Here is a 12,138-nt window from a genome sequence, read left to right on the forward strand (position 1 = left end):
GCAGGGGCAGAGGACACATTTTCCAATGTTCCACTCGCTACTCGTTCGGGGCGGGTTGTTCGCACACCACAGCGGCTATTGCTGTGAACAGCCCCTATATTTACCCGCCCATGGCTCACAAACATGTTGGACAAGGTTGATGCCTTTATGTGTGTATGTATGTACAGTAGTAAGTTGTTGTGTTAAAAAAAAAAAGAATACATGTTGTTGATGCCCTTTGTGTTTGTATGTATGTATTAAGCCATGTTGTGACTGTATTGCCAGATGTGTTTTTGGTGTTTTGTGAAAAGCGTTATATTTTAAAGGTTTCAATTTTTTTTGTATTCAGGCTATTTTGATGTTGATCTATAATATTGAGAGGAGATTTATTGTTTGTGAAATGAGGACATTGAAAGAGAGGGATGAATGTAAGAGGAGATTTATTGTTTAATTCATATCGGTGGTTATTGTTTGTTCCATGTTAAAAAGTTAGGTGGAATTATATGACCTGTCACTAGGGGGCAGAAGGTTATAGATAGGTGATGTGGTTATTGGAGTAGAGGAGAGTGTGTTTTGGTTTGGGCGGAGGTTGTGACAGAGGTGATGATTAAAACTTGTTCAACGTGTTCAAGAAGCGGTCCGGTTTCTCATGCTTATTTCTACTCACGACCCCATCTAAATATATATAGATATATTCTGGATCAACTTGTAATAGCCAGTAGGCTTATTGCATTAGTCTACATAAAGACGTAGCTCAATCCAAGGAGAAAATAAAGAGAGGAAACATTAATACATTGTACAGATCAATGTTGTAGTATTCTGGAGTCTGATTGCTGAAGGGAAGAAGCCATTTTGGAAATATGTGGTTTCAGTTCATGAACATACAGTAGCGCCTTCCAGAGGGAAGAAACTGGAAGGGCCTGAAGAGAGGTCCCAGCCAATTAGGCTATGTCAGTGGCTTTGGTGACAACCCTTTCTAATTTCCTTATGGTGCAACTGTTTGAACTTCCATACCAGACAGTGATGGATGAGGTGATGATGCTCTCTATGACGACTTTATAGAAATGCACCAACATATGTTTGCTCAACGCTCGCATGAAACAATCTCCTGTTGCCCATCAAGCCTGTCAAGGTTATGGGCTGATCATATAACCAGGGCATTGGGCCTCCTCCTCAAATCCACAGCTATTTCTTTAGTTTTTAAGCAAGGCATTAAAGGTGCAGTCAGCAATCGTACACGATTTCAAGCCCCTAACATTTTTTCTCACATTCTCCTCACGACCACTAGCAGCCCATTCTGTGAGTACACTGTAAAATAAACCTGCTCTCTCCCAGGCTGCGAAAACTGGAAACAAAGTGGGGGCAGCCTGTTCCCCAAACAAAAACAAAACCATGCATGGAGTTTTAAAATATAATGTATGTTGTTTTGGACAAAGGCATCTGCTAATACATTTAAAATAATATAAACATAAACACAAACAAACACGGCTTCCCACAATTGCTGACTGCACCTTTAAGATGGAGCTTGTTGTTGCTGCACCAATCTACAGCCCAGGGGGGTATTCCAAGTACGTGGTTTAGTGACAAACTTGGGTTAGTTAACTCAGAGTAGGTGGTAAACCTCCTAATAGAAGAACTGTATGGCTTCACTCTCCTATCAAAACAATACCATAGGGCTCTTGTTGTAGGAGGTTTACCACTTACTCTGAGTTAACTTACCCAGGTTTGTCACTAAACCACGTACTTGGAATAGCCCCCAGTTCACCTCTTTGCAGAGCTTACAAAGAGGGTAAGCTACAGAAGTATTACAAAAATATTGTAGAGAAGAATGTAAATCTCTTGTAGACTGCCCAAATAAAATCATGAAGAGTGAAAACGGGCATATTAGGTCCTCTTTAACTTCTAAATAAGTTCCTTCCAATGTCATAACAAAATGATATGACTGAGAATACAACATCAATAACACAACAACAACAATACTACACCCCCACCCCCAGGCCTGCCCCTGCTGCTGGTGGTGAAAGGCTGACATGAACATTGCTGGTCTAATGCCTAGTTTTTTATTGTTTACGTTTTATATACAAATACATCCAAGAGACAAAGATGAGAAATGTCTAGGTGCACAAATAAGATACTAAAATATAAGGATTGGATAACGCCTTGGCTTTGAGTGCCGTACTGAGAGAGAGAGAGAGAGAGAGAGAGAGAGAGAAACAGAACTAGATATGAAAAAAGATGTCTAAATCCTTAAAGCTCCCCATCATTTCTCTGATCTTACATAAAAGCTGCGGGTCTGCCTCGTGGGGGCATTAGGTAACAGAGATTTCAGCAAAGCCAGTAGTGATTTCAGCAAAGCCAGTAGTGATGGATCTCAATATTTATGTGTAAGGCCATTACCAGTTCTCGCAATAAAATGCTTGGAGACATTTTCCTAGGCAGAACAGTGTTGTTTTGAGTGGTTAGACTATTGTTTCTCACTACCACATATAGCTACTCCCACTGGCTGACTCCAGTCAGATGATTGTGCAACAGATTACAGCCTCTGTTTTAAAGGATAATTTCACATCATATGGAAATAATAAAGACTGACCTCCAAATAGCTGTGATGTGTACACTAAAGGATACACAAAAAGAGTATGAACAAGGGGCCAAAAATATTTTAAAGGACAGTTCAGATCCTGACCATGGACTGTTCAAACTGCTGAGGTCAGGCAGACACCTCTGCTCTCACAGGGCTAAAACAAAAAGACTGAGGAGGAGTTTCTTTCCTCAAGCCACCCGCACCCTGAATACATAACACTCTAAATACATTACATGGACTTGCCACACTGCACTTACACACACTGCACTTTTTACCCCCTTCTCTCTCATTCTATTTATTCAATTCTTCTAAATCTTTCTTCTTTATACTTATAGCTAGTGATACCTCTGCATAAGAAAGTTGTCATCAGATGCCATCACTGTTTTACAAAGTATCTCTGAGACATATAAAATCCTTGTATCCTTGTATCTTATGAGAATGTGGGGCATTCAACTTTGCACTATTTTCATTACTAGAATCAGTCTATTGAACTTGATGTTCATAAGCAATTTAATTAACAAGTTAAGTAGTTTCTTTTCAGATGCATCCTAGCAAACAGAGCCAATGACATTTCACATTGACCATGACTGACACACAAAAGAAGTAGAGTGTCAGTGGTCAACTGCGACCAGGACAAATGACAGGCATTATCTCTCTCTCTCTTTCTCTCTCTCTCTGTTCTGTTCTACTCTGTTGCTCTTGCTGTTTGACAGAGGATTTGGCCACCAACTCTCTCTCTCTCACATAGTCTCACATAATCATCACTATAATCTGGGGATGTTGCCGCACAATCCGGATCCATATGGTGTTTAAGCCACACTGACCTTCATCTGTGCTCTCTCTCACTCATGTAAAGAGAGCAATATACCGCTGCTGCAGGGCCATAAAAACACAACTGATCTGTAGCTATGAGAATACTGTATACATGCACTGTGTGCTTTAATGCAAATGTGTCAACATGGGTTTAGAGTCCATAAATAACACTTTTAATAGAAGCACTGATTACATTACTGATCAGAGAGCTTTTTGCTTTTGTAAGGCACTTAAGGTTGCAGTCAGCGAATGCGCAGGAAGTCACATTTGTTTATGATCATTTTTGGGGGCCAAGCAGCGAAGCTGCGAAGGCACCCATTGTGTTTCTATGATTTCTTATTATTGGGGGCCAAGCAGCGAAGCTGCGAGGCAACCATTGTGTTTCTATGATTTCTTATTGGGGGCCAAGCAGCGAAGCTGCGAGGCAACCATTGTGTTTCTATGATTTCTTATTGGGGGCCAAGCAGCGAAGCTGCGAAGGCACCCATTGTGTTTCTTAGTTTTCTTATTATTATAAATCCTCTGCCATTGAAGTCTATGGCAGCCCATAGAACCGTCTGGTGAAAAGTTGTGAAATTTGGCACACTAATTAGGCAGTACTCCATGATTAATTTCACCAAGTTTCAAGTCCGCACTCCGAGCGCTCTAGCGCCACCAACAGGCCAAAGTTGGACATGCTTTCACGCACGTAACTTCTGACCCGTTGCCTCGATTTTGAAAAATGACCTATCCTTGGAATCCTTGGACCAAGCCGGGTTCAACTCACCCTATGACGTCATTTTCCGCCATGATGGATTTTCCGCCATATTGGATTTTAGTGAAAGTGAAACTAATCTTTCACAGGTCACAAATTTTGTCCGATCGTCACCAAACTTGACACACATGATCTTCAGGCCATGCCCCATTAATGCATTGCTTTTTGTCTTCGGAACTAAAACCGTTCGCGCGTAACAGCCAATCGAAAATTGCGGCGAAGCCGCCAAACAGGAAGTGAGCTCATATCTCAGCAACCCATAAATCTATCATAACCAAACTTAGTACAAGGACTCAGGACCCAATCAGGGGGACGCTCAAGAAATCTGGTGACCTTTGACCTCTAGGGGGCGCTGTAATTAAAAAACATGCCTTTTGGCCTGTAGCTGCAGTTGTGCTTAGAATTAAAACGCACTAGTGGTATCTGGTAATGCTGTTGGAGGCCCTTAGGCCGACCCAAGCCAACTTGTGATGTCATCGTAATTGATTCGGCCGCCATATTGGATTTAATCAAAAACACGTACAAGTTTTCGCAGGTCACAAATTTCAACGGATCCTCACCAAAACTGGCAGAGACCATCTTGAGACCATGCCTTATCAGTGCATTGCTTTCTGGAGCAATTGACAGAAGCATTCGGCTGTAACAGCCAATCGAAATTTGCGGCGAAGCCGCCAAACAGGAAGTGAGCTCATATCTCAGCAACGCTTTCATGTATCAAAACCAAATTTAGGACATGTACCTCAGACCCCATCGGGAGGACGCTCAAGAAATTTGGTGACATTTGACCTCTAGGGGGCACCGTAATTGACAATAATGCATTTTGGCCAGTAGTTGATGATGCGCATTATTTTGCAATGGAAGTCAATGGCAGCCCATAGAACCGTCTGGTAAAAAGTTATACAATTTTGCACACTAATTGGGGACAGTCCAATGATTCATGTCACCAAGTTTCATGTCGGCACCTCCCGCGCTCTAGCGCCACCATCAGGCCAAAGTTGGAGTTGCGTTCATGCACGTAACTTCTGACCCGTTGACCCAATTGTCAAAAATGAGGTATCGTTGGAATCCTTGGACCAAGCCGAGTTCAACGCACCCTATGACGTCATTTTCCGCCATGATGGATTTTCCGCCATATTGGATTTTAGTGAAAGTGAAACTAAAACTTCACAGGTCACAAATTTTGTCCGATCGTCACCAAACTTGACATACATGATCTTCAGACCAAGCCTAACAAAAGTTGTGGTGTTTTGTCTTCGGAACTATAACCGTTCACCCGTAATATCCAATCGAAATTTGCGGCGAAGCCGCCAAACAGGAAGTGAGCTCATATCTCAGCAACCCATTCATCCATCATAACCAAACTTAGTCCATGGACTCAGGACCCCATCAGGGGGAAGCTCAAGAATTTTGGTGACCTTTGACCTCTAGGGGGCGCTTTAATTAAGAAACATGCCTTTTGGCCTGTAGATGCTGTTGTGCTTAGAATTAAAACGCACTAGTGGTGTCTGATAATACTGTTGGAGTTCCTTAGGCCGACACAAGCCAACTTGTGATGTCATCGTAATTTATTCGGCCGCCATATTGGATTTAATCAAAAACATCAAAAAGTTTTCGCAGGTCACACATTTCAGCGGATCCTCACCAAAATTGGCGGAGACCATCTTCAGACCATGCCTTACCAGTGCCTTGCTTTTTGTAACAATTGACAAAAGCATTCACCCGTAACAGCCAATCGAAATTGGTGGCGAAGCCGCCAAACAGGAAGTGAGCTCATATCTCAGCAACCCTTTCATGTATCATAACCAAACTTACTACATATATTCATGACCCCAATAGGAGGACGCTCAAAAAAATTGGTGACCTTTGACCTGTAGGGGGTGCTGCAATTAGCAATATTGCATTTTGATGTGTAGTTGTGCTTTATCAATCTTTTATTTTTTGATGTGAAACTGATGACAACATGTTCCATCCAGTTAATTCTAATGCGTGCGTGCAAGAGCAGGGCAGGGCAGGACGGGGTGGGACGGGCTGGGGTGATTAGGTGGGGGGGGCTGGCTGGCGGAGGCAGTGGCAAAACTCTGGGCAAAAGCCCTGTTTCAGCCCTACAAAGTCAGTTATGTTTTGATGTGAAAGTTGTTGAAAGTGTTAATCGCGGATGCCTGCTGAGTTCTATCTTGTCGCCGTAGCTACTCCGGCCTATTCTGCTTGGCCCCCTCATTGCTGCTTGCAGCTATATTTGGGGGCCAAGCAGCGAAGCTGCGAAGGCACCCATTGTGTTTCTATTTGTTCTTATTATTATTATTATTATTATTATTATTCCGCCATTGAAGTCAATGGCAGCCCATAGAACCGTCTGGTGAAAAGTTGTGAAATTTGGCACACTGATTAGGGACAGTCCCATGATTAATGTCACCAAGTTTCATGATGGCACCTAGAGCACTCTAGCGCCACCAACAGGCCAAAGTTGGACGTGCGTTCACGCACGTAACTTTTGACCCGTATTGCAGATTGTCAAAAATGAGGTATCGTTGGAATCCTTGGACCAAGCCGAGTTCAACGCACCCTATGACGTCAATTTCCGCCATGATGGATTTTCCGCCATATTGGATTTCATCAAAAACACTTGAAAGTCCTCTCAGGTCACATATTTTGTCCGATCGACACCAAACTTCACAGATATCATTTACAGACCATGCCTCATTAATGCATTGCTTTTTGTCTTCGGAACTAAAACCGTTCGCGCGTAACAGCCAATCGAAGTTTGCGGCGAAGCCGCCAAACAGGAAGTGAGCTCATATCTCAGCAACCCATTCACCTATCATAACCAAACTTAGTACATGGACTCAGGACCCAATCAGGGGGAAGCCCAAGAAATCTGGTGACCTTTGACCTGTAGGGGGCGCTGTAATTAAGAAACATGCCTTTTGGCCTGTAGCTGCAGTTGTGCTTAGAATTAAAACGCACTAGTGGTGTCTGGTAATACTGTTGGAGCTCCTTAGGCCGACCCAAGTCAACTTGTGATGTCATCGTAATTAATTCGGCCGCTATATTGGATTTAATCAAAAACACGTACAAATTTTTGCATGTCACAAATTTCAGCGGATCCTCACCAAAATTGGCAGAGACCATCTTCAGACCATGCCTTATTAGTGCCTTGCTTTTTGGAACAATTGACAGTAGCATTCGGCTATAAAAGCCAATCGAAACTTGCGGCAAAGCCGCCAAACAGGAAGTGAGCTCATATCTCAGCAACCCTTGCATGTATCAAAGCCAAACTTGGTGGATGGACTCGGGACCCAATCAGGGGGACGCTCAAGAAATCTGGTGACCTTTGACCTCTAGGGGGCGCTGTAATTAAGAAACCTGCCTTTTGCCCTGTAGCTGCTGTTGTGTTTGGAATTCAAATGTACTAGTGGTGTCTGGTAATACTGTTGGAGGTCCTTAGGCCGACCCAGGCCAACTTGTGATGTCATCGTAATTGATTCGGCCGCCATGTTAGATTTAATCAAAAACATCCAAAAGTTTTCACAGGTCGCAAATTTCATCTGATCTTCACCAACATTGGCACAGACCATCTTCAGACCATAACCTATTAATACATTGCTCTCTGGAACAATTGACAAAAGCATTCGCCCGTAACAGCCAATCGAAATTGGTGGCGAAGCCGCCAAACAGGAAGTGAGCTCATATCTCAGCAACCCTGCCATGTATCATAACCAAACTTACTACATATATTCATGACCCCATTAGGAGGACGCTGAAAAAATTTGGTGACCTTTGACCTGTAGGGGGTGCTGCAATTAGCAATATTGCATTTTGATGTGTAGTTGCTGATGTGTTTTATCAATCTTTTATTTTTTGATGTGAAACTGATGACAACATGTTCCATCCAGTCAATTCTAATGCGTGCGTGCAAGAGCAGGGCAGGGCAGGATGGGGTGGGACGGGCTGGGGTGATTAGGTGGGGGGGGCTGGCTGGCGGAGGCGGTGGCAATACTCAGCCCTGTTTCAGCCCTGTTGATCCCGGGTGTCTGCCTAGTTCTATCTTGTCACCGTGGCTACTCCAGGCTATCCTGCTTGGCCCCCTCATTGCTGCTTGCAGCTATATTTGGGGGCCAAGCAGCGAAGCTGCGAAGCCCCATTGTGTTTCTATGATTTCTTATTGGGGGCCAAGCAGCGAAGCTGCGAAGCCCCATTGTGTTTCTATGATTTCTTACTATTATTATTATTATTTAACATCTTTCTTCCGCCATTGGAGTCTATGGCAGCCCATAGAACCGTCTCGTAAAAAGTTGTGAAATTTGGCACACCGATTGGGGACAGTCCAAAAATTAATTTCACCAAGTTTTATGCCGGCACCTCGAGCACTCTAGCGCCACCAACAGGCCAAAGTTGGACGTGCATTCACGTACGTAACTTTTGACCCGTAAGGCCAATTGTCAAAAATGAGGTATCGTTGGAATCCTTGGACCAAGCCGAGTTCAACGCACCCTATGACGTCATTTTCCGCCATGATGGATTTTCCGCCATAATGGATTTTAGTGAAAGTGAAACTAAAACTTCACAGGTCACAAATTTTGTCTGATCGACACCAAACTTGACATACATGATCGATCTTCAGACCAAGCCTCACAAAAGTTGTGGTGTTTTGTCTCCGGAACTAAAACCGTTCATCCATAATATCCAATCGAAATTTGCGGCGAAGCCGCCAAACAGGAAGTGAGCTCATATCTCAGCAACCCATTCATCTATCATAACCAAACTAAATACCTGGACTTAGGACCCAATCAAAGGGACGCTCAAGAAATCTGGTGACCTTTGACCTGTAGGGGGCGCTGTAATTAAGAAACATGCCTTTTGGCCTGTAGCTGCTGTTGTGCTTAGAATTAAAACACACTAGTGGTGTCTGGTAATACTGTTGGAAGTCCTTAGGCCGACTGAAGCCAACTTGTGATGTCATCGTAATTGATTCGGCCGCCATATCGGATTTAATCACAAACATGAATAAGTATTCGCATTTCACAAATTTCAGCTGATCCTCACAAAAATTGGCAGAGACCATCTTCAGACCATGCCTTATCACTGTATTTTTTTGTGGAACAATTGACAGAAGCGTTCGCCTGTAACAGCCAATCGAATTTTGCGGCGAAGCCGCCAAACAGGAAGTGAGCTCATATCTCAGCAATGCTTTCATGTATCAAAACCAAACTTAGTACATGGTCCCCAGGACCCACCAGGAGGACGCTCAAGAAATTTGGTGACCTTTGACCTCTAGGGGGCTCTGGAATTTGCAAAAATGTATTTTGGCCTGTAGTTGCTGCATTATTCTGCAATGGAGGTCAATGGTAGCCCATAGAACCGTCTGGTTCATCCTGATGATGCACAAATAATTTGGTGACCTTTGACCTCTATGGGGGCATTGAAATCACAGCAATCAATCAATCTTTTATTTTTGATGTCAAACTGATGACAGCGAGTTCCATCCAGTTAATTCTAAAGTGTGCGTGCAAGAGTGGGGCAGGGTGGGACGGGCAGGGGTGGTTGCGGCGGTGGGCTGGCTGGGGGAGGGGGTGGCGACACTCAGCCCTGGTTCAGCTCCACAAAATCAGTTATGTTTTGATGTGAAACTTGACCTTGTAACTCAGCCAATCTTGGGTTGTATGGCATGGAACTTGCTGTGACTGCTTAAGGCTATATGCCTGATGCAACGGCATTGACTTACATGGCAAATCTGGCCTGCTGAACTGCCTGCTTGGCCCCCACATTGCTGCTTGCAGCTATATTTATTATTATTATTATTTAACATCTTTCCTCTGCCATTGGAGTCTATGGCAGCCTATAGAACCGTCTGGTAAAAAGTTGTGAAATTTGGCACACTGATTGGGGACAGTGCCATGATTAATTTCACCAAGTTTCATGTTGGCACCTTGACCGCTCTAGCGCCACCAACAGGCCAAAGTTGGACGTGCGTTCACGCACGTAACTTTTGACCCGTATGTCCGATTGTCACAAATGAGGTATCGTTGGAATCCTTGGACCAAGCCGAGTTCAACGCACCCTATGACGTCATTTTCCGCCATGATGGATTTTCCGCTATATTGGATTTCAGTGAAAGTGAAACTAAAACTTCACAGGTCACAAATTTTGACCGATCGTCACCAAACTTGACTCACATGATCTTCAGACCAAGCCTCACAAAAGTTGTGGTGTTTTGTCTTCGGAACTATAACCGTTCACCCGTAATATCCAATCGAAATTTGCGGCGAAGCCGCCAAACAGGAAGTGAGCTCATATCTCAGCAACCCATTCATCTATCATAACCAAACTAAGTACATAGATTCAGGACCCAATCAGGGGGACGCTCAAGAAATCTGGTGACCTTTGACCTCTAGGGGGCGCTGTAATTAAGAAACATGCCTTTTGGCCTGTAGCTGCAGTTGTGGTTAGAATTAAAACACACTAGTGGTGTCTGGTAATACTGTTGAAGGTCCTTAGGCCGACCCAAGCCAACTTGTGATGTCATCGTAATTGATTCGGCCGCCATATTGGATTTAATCAAAAACATGAATAATTATTCGCAAGTCACAAATTTCAGCTGATCCACACCAAAATTGGCAGAGACCATCTTCAGACCATGCCTTATCAGTGTATTTTTTTCTGGAACAATTGACAGAAGCGTTCGCCTGTAACAGCCAATCGAAATTTGCGGCGAAGCCGCCAAACAGGAAGTGAGCTCATATCTCAGCAACGCTTTCATGTATCAAAACCAAACTTAGTACATGGTCCTCTGGACCCACCAGGAGGACGCTCAAGAAATTTGGTGACCTTTGACCTCTAGGGGGCTCTGTAATTGGCAAAAATGTATTTTGGCCTGTAGTTGCTGCATTATTCTTAGTCAATGGCAGCCCATAGAACCATCTGGTTCATCCTGATGATGCACAAATAATTTGGTGACCTTTGACCTCTATCGGGGCATTGAAATCACAGCAAGCATGATCATATCTCAATCGAACTTTTATTTTTGATGTGAAACTGTTGACATCGAGTTCCATCCAGTTAATTCTAATGCGTGCGTGCAAGGGTGGGGCGGGGTGGGACGGGCAGGGGCGGGCAGGGGCGATTGCAGCGGTGGGTTGGCTGGTTGAGGGGGCGGCGACACTCAGGCCTGGTTCAGCCACACAAAATCAGTTATGTTTTGATGTGAAACTTGACCTTATAACTCAGCCAATCTTGGGTTGTTTGACATGGAACTTGTTGTGACTGCTTAATGCTATATGCCTGATGCCACGGCATTGAGTTGCATGGCAAATCTGGACTTCTGGACTGCTGAACTGCCTGCTTGGCCCCCTCATTGCTGCTTGCAGCTATATTTATTATTACAGTGCATGAAAATGCACTGTACTGTTCTTCCTAGGCTTCTTCTTATTCTTCTTCTTCTTCTAACGCATTTAATGCAGCTTCAACCGTTTAACGTAGAAACTTCATTCAAACTTTGTTACGTAGGTCTTACTTGGGATAAGAGTGCTATGTATTTTTCATCTTTGTAACTTTTATACTTTTTAAACTATTAATTAAAAACTATCAAAATTTCCCCATTGACTTAACATTGCCCTTTATGACATCACAGCAATTAGAATCCTGTGGCAGGTGTTCGGGCCACCTGGATCAACTGCCACTTTCAGGCTTTAAGCATACAAACTGGCCCTATTAAGACTACACATCCTGTTCAACTGCTTCCTCTGCCAAAAACTGTTTCAAAATAAAAGTCCTCACTACAATATTTCACTGTTAAACAATTTAAGCCTTTAAACTACTGAACTTTTTAACTGTTCAGCCATTGTAACTGTTACTTGTCATCAACTATGACTCTTACCCACTGTAGCTAGTTAGCATGGTTAGCATAGTTAGCATGCTAGCTTGTTAGCATGCTAGTTAGCATTTTTAGCAAAACTGCTAAAATTGATTAGCTAAGTTAGCTAAGTAACATGGTTAGCATAATTAGCATGCTAGC

The sequence above is a fragment of the Alosa pseudoharengus genome, unplaced genomic scaffold (assembly GCF_046254945.1).
Source record: "Alosa pseudoharengus isolate Yale_2024_CS ecotype anadromous, Long Island Sound unplaced genomic scaffold, YU_APseudo_1.1 YU_APseudo_1.1_scf_4, whole genome shotgun sequence".
Classification (NCBI taxonomy): Eukaryota; Metazoa; Chordata; class Actinopteri; order Clupeiformes; family Clupeidae; genus Alosa; species Alosa pseudoharengus.